Genomic DNA, 18,213 nt, shown 5'->3' on the forward strand with positions numbered 1-18,213 from the left:
ATATATATATATTTTGATCATGCTAGTATTCTCATCTAATTGTAATATTCTAGAGTGCACCATCTGGGTGTCTCACAAGAAGATCTATTAGCACATTTGTAATACTCTTCAGAAATGTTAACTAACACAAACAATCCATTTACCATTTTGGGTTACTCTAACCCCAGCCGGATTCTGATGTTCCGTCCTTTTCTTAAACTACACCTGTTAGCCCCCATAGGGCATAACTGAGATGGGTACGACCAATCGTACATACCTCTGTTACTGTTGAATATAACTCAAAAAGCTTATATTCCTCTGCCTGAATTGTAAACACTATTAACCTTCATTAACTGGGCGCCTCGTACTCTTCTTCATCTTGCTTCTTTTGCTTGTTAAAACTTGTATTTATCTTCTAAATCTCTCATTATCTTTCACCATTAAGGTGGATAGGTATTCTTGCCTCAAGACTCCTTATCAAGAGGCTTACACCTTTCAGTACGCACATGATCCGCTGAAGACCTAACATTTACTTATCATAAGCATGATGCAAAGTCGAGATCCTCTGACTCAACTCTTCCATAGCCATGCCTTTTACCAATCGTCTTTCTGGATGTAGGTATCATCTTTTTACGAATAAAATAGAAGTTAGGAATTTGAATTCTTACAACTAAGCTCTACCACACGATCTAGAGTAAGAAGAAAGAGTGACAACCCTAAATGCCCTGTAGCCTCCTACCTATAAGTGTGGTGCACGACACACCCATAAACAAGGCTCTACTAGACACGGCTTGTAGACATCCCTAGGACAAAACTGCTCTGATACCACTTTTGTCACGACCTAAACCGATGTGCCGCGATGGGCACCCGGTACCTTACTCAACCGAGTACCAACATAACGTATCTTTCATATCATTCTACTGTAAGTAAATGAACCAGAATAAAGCATGACGGAATACAAACTTATACATATGAAGTACGGGCCTATAAGGCAGGCATGATTCTTTATATACTCGAAACATAGGCCGACAAGGCCATACAAGTATCCGTATACATGACATCTGTCTACAAGCCTCTAAGAATACATAATATCATGAAGGTCGGGATAGAGTCCCGCCATACCAATCAATACATGTAGTAATCATACTGACCAAAGAAGCAACTCCATAACAAATGGAGTGCACCAACACCTTCCGCTGAGCTGACAGCCTACTTGGAGGACTCTCGACCTGTCTATCAGGACCTGCGGGCATGAAACGTAGCGTCCTCAGGCAAAAGAGACATCAGTATAAATAATGTACCGAGTATGTAAGGAATGAAAATCAGTAACTAGTAGACATGAAGAAACATGGAGTAAAAGACTCAACATGTATATCTGAATAACTCTGTGAATCATTTAATATTATAATGTCGTGCATATGCATATAAATGCCATACCATGCATGGTTATATGCGTTCATAACATCATCAAGACTCTGAGGGCATCCCATCATATCATCTCGGCAACTGTGGCCAAATCATCAACGTATACCAGCTGATCAGGTGGTGGTGCATATATAACGCCGTAACCTTTTCCCATATATATATATATATATATATATATATATATATATATATATATATATATATATATATATATATATATTGTTGGACCAAGAACGGGTGAAGATTTTGAAGATTGACAAAAGAACTCAGTCATGGACCAGGTCCATCTTGTGAAGCACAGTCATGATCAACCTATGCATGTGAGATACACGTGAAGGAAATAAGACCTACTGATCAAGCAGCAATATCTCCTGATCTGATCGAAAAGGTTGCATATTAGATACGGGGAGAAAGTCTCCGTATATGAAGAGAACACAATCTAGGATGAAGATAGTGTTAGAGTTTGAGATCATCATGAACTCTTCCACGATAGAAGAGCAGCAATTGAGTCCAAATCAAACTCTGATTACTAACCTATTAAATGTCAGTGTTGTTCTCTTTTACAGGGTGGCACATACGCAAAAGTTAAACTAAATTAGAGCATAAGAGCAAGGCGATTTTGCAAGCAATTTATGTGTGATTTGAGTGAGCACTCCTGAAGCTACTGGAACGAGATAGATGAACCAGTTCCATTGTGTCTATCTTTTATTCTTGTTCAATTGTAGTAGGTGGTTTAAAATTGTACCTTTCAGCTTTCATAGAAGCAATTGTATTAGGTACCTAGAGTGTTCAAGTTATATCTAACTTGAAGTTGTCGCAATAGTTGAGGCTGTGTGCCACAACGGGATTAGAGTTAATCCTTAGGTTTACAAAGAATTTTTGTAAATGCTGTTTTGGCTCAGTGATTTTAGTGGAAGTTTGGAAAAATCCTACTGAGTAGTAGGTCGTGGTTTTTTCACCTTTTGAGCCAGGTGTTTTCCACGTATTAATCTCCGTGTCCTTTATTTTCTGTATTTATTATTCCGCAACCAGCAGTAGTTGGAACACCTAGAAGAACCAGGTCCTTCTATAGTTCAGTTAAGCGAAAATTGGGTACCACACAAATCACCCCCCTCTTGTGTGGTATTGACGCTTAAAACATCAATTGGTATCAGAGCGGGTTATCCTTGAAGAGGCTAACACCTTAGGAAAAGATCAAAATGAGTGCACTACCTGGAAACTGGGAAGGGCAATACACTGCTAGGCCTCCACTCTTTAATGGCCAGTACTATTCTTGGTGGAAGAACAGGATGAGAGATCACATCATAGGAGAAGACTATGAACTCTGGGACATTGTCACTGATGGTCCTCTGGCAACTACAAAGAAGAATGCTGAAGGAGTGGATGTGCCAAAGACAAGAGCTGACTGCACTGCTGAAGATTTGACCAAATGGCAGAAGAATGCCAAGGCCAAGAAATGGCTTGTGTATGGACTGGGTCCAGACGAGTACAACAGGATTCAAAGTTGTACTACTGCAAAGGAAATATGGGACACTATACAAGTGGCTCATGAATGAACTCCTCAAGTAAAGAGATCAAGAGGAACACTGCTATATTCTCAATATGAGAATTTCAGTATGAAGGAAGGAGAATCTATCCAGGAGATGTACACAAGGTTCACAACACTAACAAATGAACTTAAATCTCTTGGGAGAATTATCCTTGAAGAAGACAAGGTTGAGAAAATCTTGACAAGAGTCTTACCAGTGACTTGGGAAAGCAAAATCACTGCTATTCAGGAATCAAAGAACATTGCTACTCTCAAGCTGGATGAACTGATTGGAAACCTCACTGCCAAAGAACTGAGAAGGCAAACCATGAAAATGGATGCACCTAAGAAGGAAAGAAGTCTGGCTCTCAAAATAGCTGAAGGTTCAGATCTGGAGGATGATGAAATGGCCATGATCACAAGAGATTTCAAAAAGTACCTGATGAGATGAAAGGGTTCTTCAAGAGGTACAACCTTCAACAAACTAAGGGTTCCTGAGAAACAGACTAACGAGGGTTGGTACAAATGTGGTAAGACTGATCACATGATCAAGAACTATCCTCAATGGGACATTGAGTGAAAGAAGGAAAGGGCTGAACGAAGGAACAGGAAGAAGGAAAAGGTTCAACCCAAAAGGAACAAAGGATCAACAAAGGCTATGGTTGCTGCTTGGGAAGAAACATCAGATGAGGACTCAGAAGATGAAGCTGGAGATGAACAAGCACTTATGGCCATCGGAGAATCAGATGGTGAACATGAGGTAAGTGTCCTTCATCTCAAAGACAAGATTAAATTCCTGTCTAAAGAAAGGTTGTCTGAGCTATTGCTAGACTTCATTGATGAGTCTGAGATAATTAACAATGAGAAGGAAGATCTGTCTAGGGAATGTGTGATCCTAAAAGCCAAGTGCAAAAATCTAGAATCTAGAGCTAATGAGAGTGATAGTAAAAATGCTGAGTTGAAGAACCATGTTATTGAACTTGACACCAGTGTCCTAGAACTTAGGTCTGAGAACTTAAAACTGAAACTAGGAACAGGTAAGAAGAAAGCTGATCACACTCATCTCACCCTAGAAGAAAACTTAGGAAAAATGAAGGATGAGTTGTACAGGAAGGATGAGCAGATAAAAGTCTTAAAAGAAGATCTAGGGAAGGTAAAACATGAACTAGACAGAACTTGCAAATGGAACATGGCTTCTGATGCACTTTCCTGGCTACAAGAACATCACAGTAGCAACAAAAGAGGACTTGGCTATGGGACTCAAGCACCTAAGTGGGATCCTAAAAGCAAGTACCTCACTCTTCCTGAGAACAAAATCTGCACACCCTGTGAGAAGACTGGCCATTACAAAAATGAATGTAATACAAAAGAAAAGGCCAGTCAAAAGAACAAAGCTTTTGTTCAAGAGAAAAATAGGTTGCCTGGGTGGGCTAAAAGGAATTTGATTTACCCCTTTGCCTATAGAAAGGGACCCAAACTAGTTTGGGTTCCTAAGACTAACCCTTGATTTCTTGTTGCAGGTCCAAGTGAAGGGAAGTAGCCAAATATGGTACATGGATAATGGCTGCTCAAAACATATGACTGGAAGTAAGAACCAGTTCCTTTCACTTGAGGACTTAAAGGGAGGTAATGTCTCATTTGGAAATGGGAAGAAAGGTGAGATTATTGGGGTTGGAAAGGTAGGTAAGACAGACTCACACTCCATTGAGAATGTCTACTTGATAGATGGCTTGAAATACAGCCTGATTAGTGTGTCACAACTGTGTGACAGAGGTAACCTTGTAGCATTCACCTCTACCAAATGCTTTCTGATTAGCCTTACTACTGACAAGATTGTTTTGCAGGGAAAAAGAGTTAACAATATTTACATTGTAGATTTGTCTACTCTTTCAGAAAATGAACTCACCTGCCTAAGTGTGTTGGATAATGATCCCCTCGTGTGGCACAAAAGACTTGGTCATGCTAGTCTGAATCAGCTAAACAAATTAGTCTCTAAGGACTTGGTGATAGGGTTACCTAACATCAAGTTCAAGGAAGACAAAGTTTGTTAGGCCTTTGCAAGGGGGAAGCAAGTAAGATCATCCTTCAAAAGCAAGAAAATGGTAAGCACAACCAAGTCGTTGGAACTGGTCCATATGGATCTCTATGGTCTAATGAGAACCTTGAGCAGAGGTGGAAAGAAATATGTGATGGTACTTGTTGATGATTATTCTAGATTTACCTGGGTACTATTTTTAACATCTAAAGATGAAGCATTTGACATGTTTACTGCTTTTGTTAGAAAAACTCAAATACAACTAGGTAATCAACTTGCATCCATTAGGTCGATCATGGAACTGAATTTGAAAATGCTAAGTTTGCTGAATTCTGTGATGAGCATGGTATAGATCATAACTTCTCTGCCCCTAGGACTCCTCAACAAAATGGAGTAGTTGAAAGAAAGAATAGGACNAAGACATGGGTCTTCTGACTCTAAAAAAACTTAAGAATCCCCTTCTAAGGTACGTTCATCTGTGACTGAAAACCTAGAGACTAGGTTTGTTCTGGTTGGACCCATTAGGGATGTTAAATTGCCTGAGATACGAAGGAGCGGAGGTAAAAAGAATTTTTGAAAAAAGAAAAAGAGAGAGAGGGTGTATGTGGTGAAGAGAGGGAAAATGGGAAAGGAGTAGTGCCTGCTATTTGTGGGGTTGCACAAGAAAGGGCAGAAGAGAGTGGCATGAAGTTAGGGGGAAGTGGTTCTGGGGAAGCTGCTGAGGGGTTGGTTCATCTGAGTACACAGAGAGATGAACCTGTTTCATCTACTGAAGAGACCCTAGCAGACTTGCTGAAAAAGGTTGGGGCAAGCTATGACCCAAAGAAACGATGAATTCCCACAACAAAAGCCCCCAATGTTCCTCAGCCTTCCAAGAAAAGAAAGGCTTCATCCCCAACACCTACTGCCTCTTCATTGCCAAAGGGCAGAGCCACAAGAAGCAGGGTGAAACAGAGTGAAGCTGATCTACAAAGGGCTTTAGCTGAAAGTAAGAAAAATAGAATGAATAAAGGGAAGGGAAAGGTTGCAGAATCCTCAGAGGCTGCTGAGGAAGAGGAGATGCAACTGGTCCATCAAGAAAGGGGTACATCAATGGAGGTTCCGACCCTCAAGCCCAAAAAGGCCAAGACTTCCTCCAAGAAGTCTTCTTCTGTGTCTGAGGCCGTTGAACCTACACTAACCAAGAGGACAAGATCTACAGTGAAAAACAAACAATCAAAAATTTCTGAAGATGAGGACTGGAGTGGAGAAGAAAAAGAAGTTGATTCTGAAAAGGAACAGGATAAGCTTGCCATGTTTGGCAAAAGAAATATTTTAAAGGGTAGACTGCTGAAAGACCTGGTGGAACCAGGAATGATAAGATTGGTGGGTGTTTTAGCTACCCAAGGATGGAACGACATGGTCCTTCAAATGGATGGTAGGCTAGCCAGAAATGAGCTAATTGAGTTTATGGCTAATGCTGTGGTTAAGGATGGCAAGGTTAGTAGCCTGGTGAAAGGAGTCCAAGTGCAGTTTGATGCAAAGAAACTGGGAGAGATCCTGGACATACCCTCTGAAGGGTTTGATGACTATACAAGGCAAAGGTGGTCTTGCCTGAACTCCCTCCCTACTGCTCTTGAAATTACCAGGAGGTTATGTGATTCTGAAGATGTGAATGAAGCCAGGGCTGTGCAAAAAAGTGAAATGAGGCCTGAGCACAAGGTCTTGTTTGAATTTGTCAACAAGTGTTTATTGCCCAGACAGGAGAGAAGGCACATTGCCAATTACATGGATCTACTGCTTATGGAATGCCTGGAAAGTGGAAGGCAAATAAATTGGCCTGCCTTCATCATCAAGCTGCTGGATAGGGTCATCAATGGCTCAAAGGCTCATGCTACTCCCTATGGCTTTATTCTGACCACAGTGCTGGATAGGTGCAATGTGCCTCTGAAGAAATGGGAAATGGCCTCGAGCAAGGATCACTTTGGCATCAATACTCTTCTTGCTTGTGACTATGCAGTCAATGCCATCCCAAATGAACCTGGTTCATCTCAGAAGAAGACACCCATCAACAGCAAAGTTAGGGCTTTGGTTCAGGAATGTGAAGCCAAGGATGCTGAAATAGCTAGGCTCAAGGCTCGTGTGATTGAAGTGGAATCTGAGAGGGATGGTCTCAGAACTGAGCTTGCCAAAGAAAAGGAGAAGAATGATGGAATTCTTCATAACATGCTGAATCTTCTCCAAACCCAAACCCAACCCTCTAGTTCCTCCAAGCCTTAGGACTCCTAGCTTTTGTCTCCTGAACTTGTTTAGTACCTCAGTGACCCAGATTAGGGATTTTTCTATCTTTTATTTTTGCTCATGGTTTGGATGTTTTTCTTTCTTTTTGTGGATTGTTGGTGGCAACATATCTCTGTCAATGATAACTACTCTCTTGCTCTTGTTCAATGATTAATCTGTCCTTGATAGTTTAAATAAGTTTGCTTGATTACTGATGATTGCACCATGATTGCACTTGCAGTTGCCCCAGTGGCCATGAGTACTTATTAAAATCTAGGAATCACACTTTGTATGCAACTTTTCGATGATGCCAAAAGGGGGAAGAGACATTGTGCTTTACAAAGAGACACTGTGCTTTACACATTCTGAAATAAGTGATATTTATAACCTAATTAACCTGGTCCTTGATGATAAGTGAATTTTCTAAAGTTAGTATTGATGGTTAAGCTGAGTTCTTATAGGCTCCAAATCAATAAAAAGCACAGAGTTTGTCATCATCAAAAAGGGGGAATTTGTTGGCCCAAGAACAGGTGAAGATTTTGAAGATTGACAAAAGAACTTAGTCATGGACCAGGTCGATCTTGTGAAGCACAGTCATGATCAACCTATGCATGTGAGATGCACGTGAAGGAGATAAGACCTACTGATCAAGCAACAATATCTCCTGATCTGATCGAAAAGGTTGCATATTAGATAAGGGGAGAAAGTCTCCGTATATGAAGAGAACACAATCTAGGATGAACATAGTGTTAGAGTTTGAGATCATCATGAACTCTTCCACGATAGAAGAGCAGCAATTGAGTCCAAATCAAACTCTGATTACTAACTTATTAAATGTCAGTGTTGTTCTCTTTTATAGGGTGGCACATACGCAGAAGTTAAACTAAATTGAGAGCAAAAGAGCAAGGGGATTTTGCAAGCAATTTATGTGTGATTTGAGTGTGCACTCCTGAAGCTACTGGAACGAGATAGAAGAACCAGTTCCATTGTGTCTATCTTTTATTCTAGTTCAATTGTAGTAGGTGGTTTAAATTGTAACTTTCAACTTTCATAGAAGCAATTGTATTAGGTACCTAGAGTGCTCAAGTTATAGCTAACTTGAGGTTGTTGCAACAGTTGAGGCTGTGTGCCATAACGGGATTAGAGTTAATCCTTAGGTTTACAAAGAGTTTTTGTAAATGCTATTTTTGCTCAGTGATTGTAGTGGAAGTTTGGGAAAATCCTACTGAGTAGTAGGTCATGGTTTTTTCACCTTTTGAGCCAGGTGTTTTCCACGTAAAAATCTCTGTGTCCTTTATTTTCTGTATTTATTATTCCGCAAACAGTAGTAAATGGAACACCTAGAAGAACTAGGTCCTTCTATAGTTCAGTTAAGCGAAAATTGGATACCACACAAATCACCCCCCCTCTTGTGTGGTATTGACGCTTAAAACATCATATATATATATATATATATATATATACGCGTATATAATGCCGTCTGAGTCATGGGTAAATGCACATGTATAAATGCATGAAAATATGNAAGGACTTGGTGATAGGGTTACCTCACATCAAGTTCAAGGAAGACAAAGTTTGTGAGGCCTGTGCAAGGGGGAAGTAGGTAAGATCATCCTTCAAAAGCAAGAAAATGGTAAGCACAACCAAGTCGTTGGAACTGGTCCATATGGATCTCTGTGGTCCAATGAGAACCTTGAGCAGAGGTGGAAAGAAATATGTGATGGTACTTGTTGATGATATTCTAGATTTACCTGGGTACTATTTTTAACATCTAAAGATGAAGCATTTGACATGTTTACTGCTTTTGTTAGAAAAACTCAGAAACAATTAGGTAATCAACTTGCATCCATTAGGTCCGATCATGGAACTGAATTTGAAAATGCTAAGTTTGTTGAATTCTGTGATGAGCATGGTATAGATCATAACTCCTCAATAAAATTGAGTAGTTGAAAGAAAGAACAGGACTCTTAAAGATATGGCTAGGACTATGCTTCTTTCTAGTAAACTGCCCCACAGCTTTTGGGCAGAGGCTGTAAACACTGCATGTTACATTATCAATAGATGCATGACTAGATGTCTTGTATAGAAGACTCCCTATGAGTTACTTAAAGGGAGAAAACCAAATATATCCCATCTTAGGGCATTTGGATGTAAGTGCTTTGTGCATAATAATGGAAAAGACTCCCTAGGTAAGTTTGATTCCAGAAGTGATGAGGGAGTATTCTTGGGATATTCTTCACATAGCAAAGCATATAAAGTGTTCGATAAAAGAACTTTGTATTTAGAAGAAAGTGTGCATGTAGTGTTTGATGAAACTAACATTCTTTCTTAGAGACAGGAACATGAAGATGAAGCCATTGGACTGGTAAAGGATTTGACTGAAGTCTCAGCACAAGTTAAAGTGGCACCAAAAAAGGAACAGGTGATGGAACGGGTTCTTACATCCAGGGCAACCTGGCAGGGGGAACTGATCAAAGAGGAACTGAAGCTAATCCCCTAAACGAACCTGTTCATGACCCTGTTCCTCAGCAACAGAACATGGGAGAAACATCTAGCAGAAATCAGTTGGTTGTGAAACCTCACAAGTATCAAAGTTCTCACCCTATTGAGAACATAATCACTGATCCAACATTTGGCACAATTAAAGAATCTGTGTGCTTTTGATGCCTTCCTATCTCTTATTGAACCTAAAAATGTTGTTGAGGCTTTGCAGGATGCAGATTGGGTAAATGCAATGCAAGATGAACTCATTCAGTTCGAGAGAAGTCAAGTTTGGCATCTAGTTCCAAGACCCAAGGATAGATCAGTTATTGGTACAAAATGGGTCTTTAGAAACAAACTTGATGAAGATGGAACAGTTACAAGAAACAAGGCAAGACTGGTGGTCCAAGGTTACAGCCAAGAGGAGGGTATAGATTACGATGAGACTTTTGCTCCAGTTGCAAGACTAGAGGCAATGAGACTCCTCATGGCTTTTGCAGCACGCATGGAATTCACTCTTCATCAGATGGATGTCAAAAGTGCCTTCCTGAATGGCTACCTGAAAGAAGAAGTGTTTGTGAAACAACCTCCAGGGTTTGAGAGCAAGAAATGTCCTGAGCATGTGTACAAATTAGACAAGGCTCTCTATGGACTCAAGCAGGCTCCTAGAGCATGGTATGAACGACTGTCCAAATTTCTGCTTGAACATGGCTACAAAAGAGGTAAAATTGACAGTACCCTATTCTTAAGGGAAAAAGGTAAGGATCTCCTTGTGGTACAAATATATGTTGATGACATAATCTTTGGGGCCACCACTGATAAACTAAGTAAGGATTTTGCAAAATTTATGGGCAGTGAGTTTGAAATGAGTATGATGGGTGAGCTTAACTTTTTCTTAGGCTTACAGATCAAACAAAGCCCAAATGGAACCATGATCCATCAGCAGAAGTATGCAAAAGAGCTGATCAAAAAGTTTAAAATGGATGAATCAAAGGAAATAGACACCCCCATTGCAACTGCCACTAAATTAGACATTGATGAACCTGGTTCATCAGTTGATTAGAAGTTGTATAGGGGTATGATTGGTTGACTCTTGTATCTTACTGCCAGCAAACCTGACATAGTGTTCAGTGTAAGGCTTTGTGCTCGCTTTCAGGCTAATCCAAAAGAGTCTCACTTGACTGCTGTCAAGAGGATACTAAGATATTTGAAAGGCACCACTGATCTGTGTCTTTGGTATCCCAAAGGTAGTAATTTCAATCTAGTAGGATATGCTGATGCTGATTATGCAGGTTTCCTTGTGGATAGGAAAAACACCTCAGGTATGGCTCACTTTCTTGGTTCATGTCTTGTATCATGGGCTACTAAAAAGCAAAATTCAGTGGCCTTATCCACTGTGAGGCTGAGTATGTTGCTGCTGCCTCTTGTTGTGCTCAATTGCTATGGATCAAACAGCAGCTGGCAGATTTTGGCATTAAACTTGGTTGCATTCCTATATTCTGTGATAACACTAGTGCTATACCTATGACCAAGAACCCTGTTCATCATAAGAGGACTAAGCACATAGATGTTAGACACCACTTCTTAAGAGATAACTATGAGAAAGGATTGATCTCCATAGAATTTTGTACTATTGATAAACAAATTGCTGACATCTTCACTAAAGCACTGAGTAGAGAAAACTTTGGGAGGAACAGGTTGGAATTAGGGATGATTAAGATCACCTAATAGGTCCATCTCAGAATACACAAAAAAAAAATTGAAAAAATGAAAAAAAGGGTTTTTTTTCTAGGAATTCTGAACTTGTGTAAATACCTAGATTAATTCTTACTCAGCTTCATACTTTAATTAGTATACTCCTGTGACACGTGTTTATATGACTCACTGATCTCTTACAAAATTTTCTCTATTATGGCATTTGAGGCATGTTCAAGAGACTTCTAAATGAAGAACCTGGTTCATCAGTATGGGTTCATATGAAAGCTAAGGTACGTTTTCTATACTTTGGACAATTAGAAAGATTAATATTTCAATCATAAGTAGAAGTCCTATAATTGTTCAATTCTTAGAAGATTCTATCCGTTAGCATTGAACCAGTTCCGTCTGCCTAGAAATCTAAACCAAAAATTTTGCCTAAAATCTAGGGAAGATAAATCGATCATTCAAAATCTGGAATTTCAGGTTGATTAGACCTCTAATTGACCACTGCTAAAAGGCTGCCGTTACCTATTAAATGTGTATTTCTCTTTAAATACACATCATTTCCCCTGCCATCTTCATAATTCCAAAACGTCAAAAATTCTTCTTCACCTCCACTTGCCCTCTTCTCCAAAACTCTAATTCCCAAATTCTCTCAAGAAACCAACGAGGATGACTAACCCACAAGACAATCCTGGAACTCCTCCACCACCGACTCCCTCAAATTCATCCTCACCTCCTCCACCCAGTGCATCTCCAAAACCTAGACTTCGAAGGGTGAAAATGCTTGCTCGAAAGACTGTAGCATCTGGGGCTCTGAGGAAGACATTAAATGAAAAGTTGAAAGCAAGCAAAGCTCAAAACTCCGACTCCAGCTTTTATTCTGAATCATATCAATCCGCTACTGAGGGGGAAGGACATGGGTCTTCTGACTCTGAAAAGACTCAAGAATCTCCTTCTAAGGTACGTTCATCTGTAACTGAAAACCTAGAGACTAGGTTTGTTCTGGTTGGACCCATTAGGGATGTTCAATTTCCTGAGATACGAAGGAGTGGAGGTAAAAAGAAGTTCTGAAAAAGAAAAAGGGAGAGAGGGTGCATGTGGTAAAGAGAGGGGAAATGGGAAAGGAGTAGTGCCGGCTATCTATGGGGTTGCACAAGAAAGGGTAGAAGAGAGTGGCATGAAGTCAGGGGGAAGTTGTTCTGGGAAAGCTGCTGAGGGGTTGGTTCATCTAAGCACACAGAGAGATGAACCTATTTCATCTACTAACGAGACCCTAGCAGACCTGCTGAAAAAGTTTGGGGCAAGTTATGACCCAAAGAAACGCAGAACTCCCACAACAAAAGCCCCCAATGTTCCTAAGCCTTCCAAGAAAAGAAAGGCTTCATCCCCAACATCTACTGCCTCTTTATTGCCAAAGGGTAGAGCCATAAGAAGCAGGGTGAAACAGAGTGAAGCTATCTACAAAGGGCTTTAGCTGAAAGTAAGGAAAAGAAAATGGATAAAGGAAAGGGAAAGATTGCATAATCCTCCAGAGGCTGTTGAGGAAGGGGAGATGGAACTGGTCCATCAAGAAAGGGGTACATCAGTGGAGGTTCCTACCCCCAAGCCCAAAAAGCCCAAGACTTCCTCCAAGAAGTCTTCCTCTGTGTCTGAGGTTGTTGAACCTACGCTAGCCAAGAGGACAAGATCTGCAGTGAAAAACAAACAATTAAAAATTTCTGAAGATGATGACTGGAGTGGAGAAGAAGAAGAAAATGATTCTGAGAAGGAACAGGATAAGCTTGCCATGTTTGGCAAAACAAAGATTTTAAAGGGTAGACTGCTGAAAGACCTGGTGGAACCAGGAATGATGAGATTGGTGGATGCTTTAGCTGCTCAGGGATGGAAGGACATGGTCCTTCAGATGGATGGTAGGCTAGCCAGAAATGAGCTAATTGAATTTATGGCAAATGCTGCGGTTCAGGAAGGCATTGTTAGTAGCCTGGTGAAAGGAGTTCAAGTGCAGTTTGATGCAAAAAAACTGGGAGAAATCCTGGACATACCCTCTGAAGGGTTTGATGATTATACAAGGCAACGGTGGCCCTGCCTGGACTCTCTCCCTACTCCTCTTGCAATCACTAGGAGATTCTGTGATTCAGAAGATGTGAATGAAGCCAGGGCTGTGCAGAAAAGTGAAATGAGGCCTAAGCACAAGGTCTTGTTTGAATTTGTCAACAAATGTCTATTGCCCAGACAGGAGAGAAGGCACATTGCTAATTACATGGATCTAGTTCTTATGGAGTTCCTGGAGATAGGAAAGCAAAGCAACTGGCCTGCCTTCATTATCAAGCTGCTAGACAGGGTCATAAATGGCTCCAAGGATCATGCTACTCCATATGGCTTTATTCTAACCACAGTTCTGGACAAGCTAAATTGCCTCTGAAGAAATGGGAAATGGCCTCGAGCAAGGAACACTTTGGCATCAATACTCTTCTTGCTTGTGACTATCCAGTCAATGCCATCCCAAATGAAACTGGTTCATCCCAAAAGAGACCCATCAACAGCAAAGTTAGGGCTCTAGTTCAGGAATGTGCAGCCAAGGATGCTGAAATAGCTAGGCTCAAGGCTCGTGTGATTGAAGTGGAATCTGAGAGGGATGGTCTCAGAACTGAGCTTGCTAAAGAAAAGGAGAAGAATGATGGAATTCTTCAGAACATGCTGAATCTTCTCCAAACTCAAACCCAACCCTCTAGTTCCTCCAAGCCTTAGGACTCCTAGCTTTTGTCTCCTGAACTTGTTTAGTACCTCAGTGACCCAGATTAGGAATTTTTCTATCTTTTGTTTTTGCTCATGGTTTGGATGTTTTTCTTTCTTTTTGTGGATTGTTGGTGGCAACATATCTCTGTCAATGATAACTACTGTCTTGCTCTTGTTCAATGATTAATATGTCCATGATAGTTTAAATATGTTCGCTTGATTACTGATGATTGCACCATGATTGCACTTGCAGTTGCCCCAGTGGCCATGAGTACTTATGAAAACCTGGGAATCACACTTTGTATGAAACTTTTCGATGATGCCAAAAGGGGGAAGAGACATTGTGCTTTACACATTCCGAAATAAGTGATATTTATAACCTAATTAACCTGGTCCTTGATGATAAGTGAATTTTCTAAGTTTAGTATTGATGGTTAAGCTGAAAAGCACTAAGTTTGTCATCATCAAAAAGGGGGAATTTGTTGGCCCAAGAACAGGTGAAGTTTTGAAGAATGACAAAAGAACTAAGTCATGGACCAGGTCCATCTTGTGAAGCACAGTCATGATCCATCTATGCATGTGAGATGCACGCGAAGGAGATAAGTCCTATTGAACAAGTAGCAATATCTCCTGATCTATGGGCCGCAAATCATGATACATCTTCGCGGTGCCTGGATGAATAGAGTACCTGGAGCTATGGGCCTCCTCTAAAATCAACTCTCAGAGTCCATCCACATTAGGCACACAAACTCGATCCTGCAATCTCAAAACTCCATCATCACTTAAGGTAACCTGCTTGGAACCTCTGCGCTGCACCGTGTCTCTAAGGACACACAAATGGGGATCATCATACTGCCGATCACATATACGCTCCAATAATGAAGAATGGGCAACTGTGCAAGCTAACACACGGCTGGGCTCAAAAACATCTAACCTCACGAACTGATTGGTCAAGGCCTGAACGTCCAAAGCAAGAGGCCTCTAAGGTGCTGCTCGTGCTCCTACCGGCTGCGGGAATATATCAAAATATCATCAATGAAGACTATCACGAACGAATCCAAATAAGGCCTGAACACTCGGTTCATCAAATCCATAAAAGTTGCTGGGGCATGTGTCAACCAGAATGACATCACCAAGAACTCACAATGCCCGTACCGAGTGCGGAAAGCTGTCTTAGGGACATCGGATTCCCTAATCCTCAACTGATGGTAGCCAGATCTCAAGTCAATCTTTGAAAATACCTTGGCACCCTAAAGCTGATCGAACAAATCATCAATCCTCGGCAGCGGATACTTATTCTTGATTGTAACCTTGTTCAATTGCCGGTAATCAATACACATTCTCATTGACCCATCCTTCTTCTTAACAAACAACACCGGCGCACCCCAAGGCGAAACACTGGGTCTAATGAAACCCTTCTCAAGCAAGTCTTGCAACTGCTCCTTTAACTCTTTCAACTCAGGCGGGGCCATACGATACGGCAGGATAGAAATGGGCTGAGTGCCCGGAGCCAAATCAATGCAAAAGTCAATATCCCTGTCGGGTGGCATACCCGGCAGGTCTGAAGGAAATACCTCAGGAAACTCCGGAACAACAGGCACAGAATCAATAGAAGGGGCCTCAACACTAGAATCGCGAACATAAGCCAAATAGGCCAAACACCCCTTCTCGACCATGCACCGAGCCTTCACATAAGAGATAACACTACGGGTAGAATGACCAGGAGTCCCTCTCCACTCTAAACGAGGCAAACCTGGTAAGGCTAAGGTCACAGTCTTGACATGACAGTCCAAGATAGCGTGGTAAGGTGATAACCAGTCCATCCCCAATATAACATCAAAATCAACCATGTCCAGAAGCAACAAATCTACAGAGTCTCAATATCTCCAATCACCACAATACAAGAACGATGGACTCAATCTACCACAATAGAATCACCCACCGGTGTAGACACATATATAGGGACACTCAAGGAATCACTAGGTATAACCAAATACGGTGCAAAATAAAATGACACATAGGAGTAGGTAGACCCTGGATCAAATAAAACTGAAGCATCTCTGCCACAAACCAGAACAGTACCTGTAATAACTGCATCGGAAGCCTCAGCCTCAGGCCTAGCTGGAAGAGCATAACATCGGGGCTAGGCCCCACCACCCTGGACTACATCTCTAGGACGGCCTGTTGCTGGCTGGCCTCCACCTCTAGCGGCCTGAGCTCCACCTCTAGGACCTCTACCTCCACCTCTACCCCCACCCCTAGCTGGCTGAGCGGGCTGTGGAACAATTGGTTCCTGAACCATGGCACGGGAACCCTGATGCAGAGAGCTACTCGGTGCTCGAGGGCAAAATCTAGCAATGTGACCCGTATCACCACAAGTGTAACAAGCCCTCGGCTGCTGAGACTGCTGACCCTATCGATCTGAATGACTACCTCGGAAACTCTGAAGCGGCGGTGCACTGATAGGAGCTGGTGGTGTACTGTAGGACTGCTGATCAGAATAATGCATCTGAGAACCACGGCCACCTGAAGCACCATGAGAAACCTGAAGTGCTGACTGAAAAGGCCTAGGAGGATGGCCTCTACCATATGAATCTCTACCTTCAGACGAGGTACCACTGAATCTGCCTGAATGACGGGAATCTCTTATCTGTCCCATGACCACCCCCCCGTGATAGAATCATCTCAACTCTCCGGGCCATATTGGCCGCCTCCTGGAAGGCTATCTCACTCCCAATCTCTCTAGCCATCTGGAGACGAATCGGCTGAATGAGTCCATCAATGAACCGTCTCACTCTCTCCCTCTCAGTGGGAAGTATTATAAGAGCATGGCGAGCCAAATTAATGAATCTGGTCTCGTACTGGGTGACAGTCATGGATCCCTGCTGGAGGCGCTCAAACTGCCTCCGATAGGCCTCTCGCTGTGTGATAGGGAGAAACTTCTCCAGAAATAGCTGCGTGAACTGCTCCCAGGTCAAGGCTGGCGATCCTGCTGGTCTAGCTAAGCAATAAACCCTCCACCAAGTCTTGGCGGATCCAGACAAGTGAAATGTGGCAAAATTGACCCCGTTGGTCTCAACTATCCCCATGTTCCGAAGAACCTCATGATAGTTGTCTAGATAATCCTGGGGATCCTCAGTAGATGCACCGCTGAAAGTAGTAGTGAAGAGCTTGTTGAACCTGTCCAATCTCCACAAAGCATTGGCAGACATGGCTGCACCATCGCCGGTCTGAGCTACCACACCCGGTTGAACTGCTCCAACTGCTGAGCCGCTGGAGTCTGAAACTGGGGAGCCACCTGCTCCGGAGTGCGAGTAGCAGGAGTCTGAGCTCCTCCTCCAGCCTGNGCGAAATTGATACCACACAATCACCCCCTCTTGTGTGGTATTGACGACTTAAACATCATATATATATATATATATATATATATACGCGTATATAATGCCGTCTGAGTCATGGGTAAATGCACATGTATAAATGCATGAAAATATGTTAATAATCTCAATATTCCTTTTGGATAAACTTTATCAACTGCGTATTATTTTGAAACCCATGTGTCATATGTGTCGCGCCCCCTTTTTCCTCGCGGATTCCGGGTTTCGACATTTTTGGGAACAATTCATTTCCTTTTGGGAATTTGGTATGGATTCGAAGAGTCTCCACCTAATGGATTTAAGGTGCGTTAGGGCACCTAAATCAAATAACTCGTAAGCCGATTTGCATTTTGGGTAAGGGCTCAAAATAACCATGAGGGGAAGGTGTTAGGCACCCCTCGAGATCCACAACGGTGAGTCCCGGCCAAACTCGAATTAGATGAATTAGTCTTATAAGCAAATAAAGCAATTTAGACAAATAGATATTACGTTTAAAACAAGGGGTAAAAGGGTCCTAGGTTTTTTAGCCTATAGGATCACTTCTGTGCAATGCTTGGTAATCGTCCCCAAGTTGGGGTGCTACACATAGCATTAGCGCACAGGTCATCATATCCTTTACTACCTGATTACCCTCCCCTTATTGGTGATATAAGCGATTCTAATTAAATATACTCTATGCGTGCATTACCCGTCCC

Source organism: Nicotiana attenuata, unplaced genomic scaffold (genome assembly GCF_001879085.1).
Source record: "Nicotiana attenuata strain UT unplaced genomic scaffold, NIATTr2, whole genome shotgun sequence".
Classification (NCBI taxonomy): Eukaryota; Viridiplantae; Streptophyta; class Magnoliopsida; order Solanales; family Solanaceae; genus Nicotiana; species Nicotiana attenuata.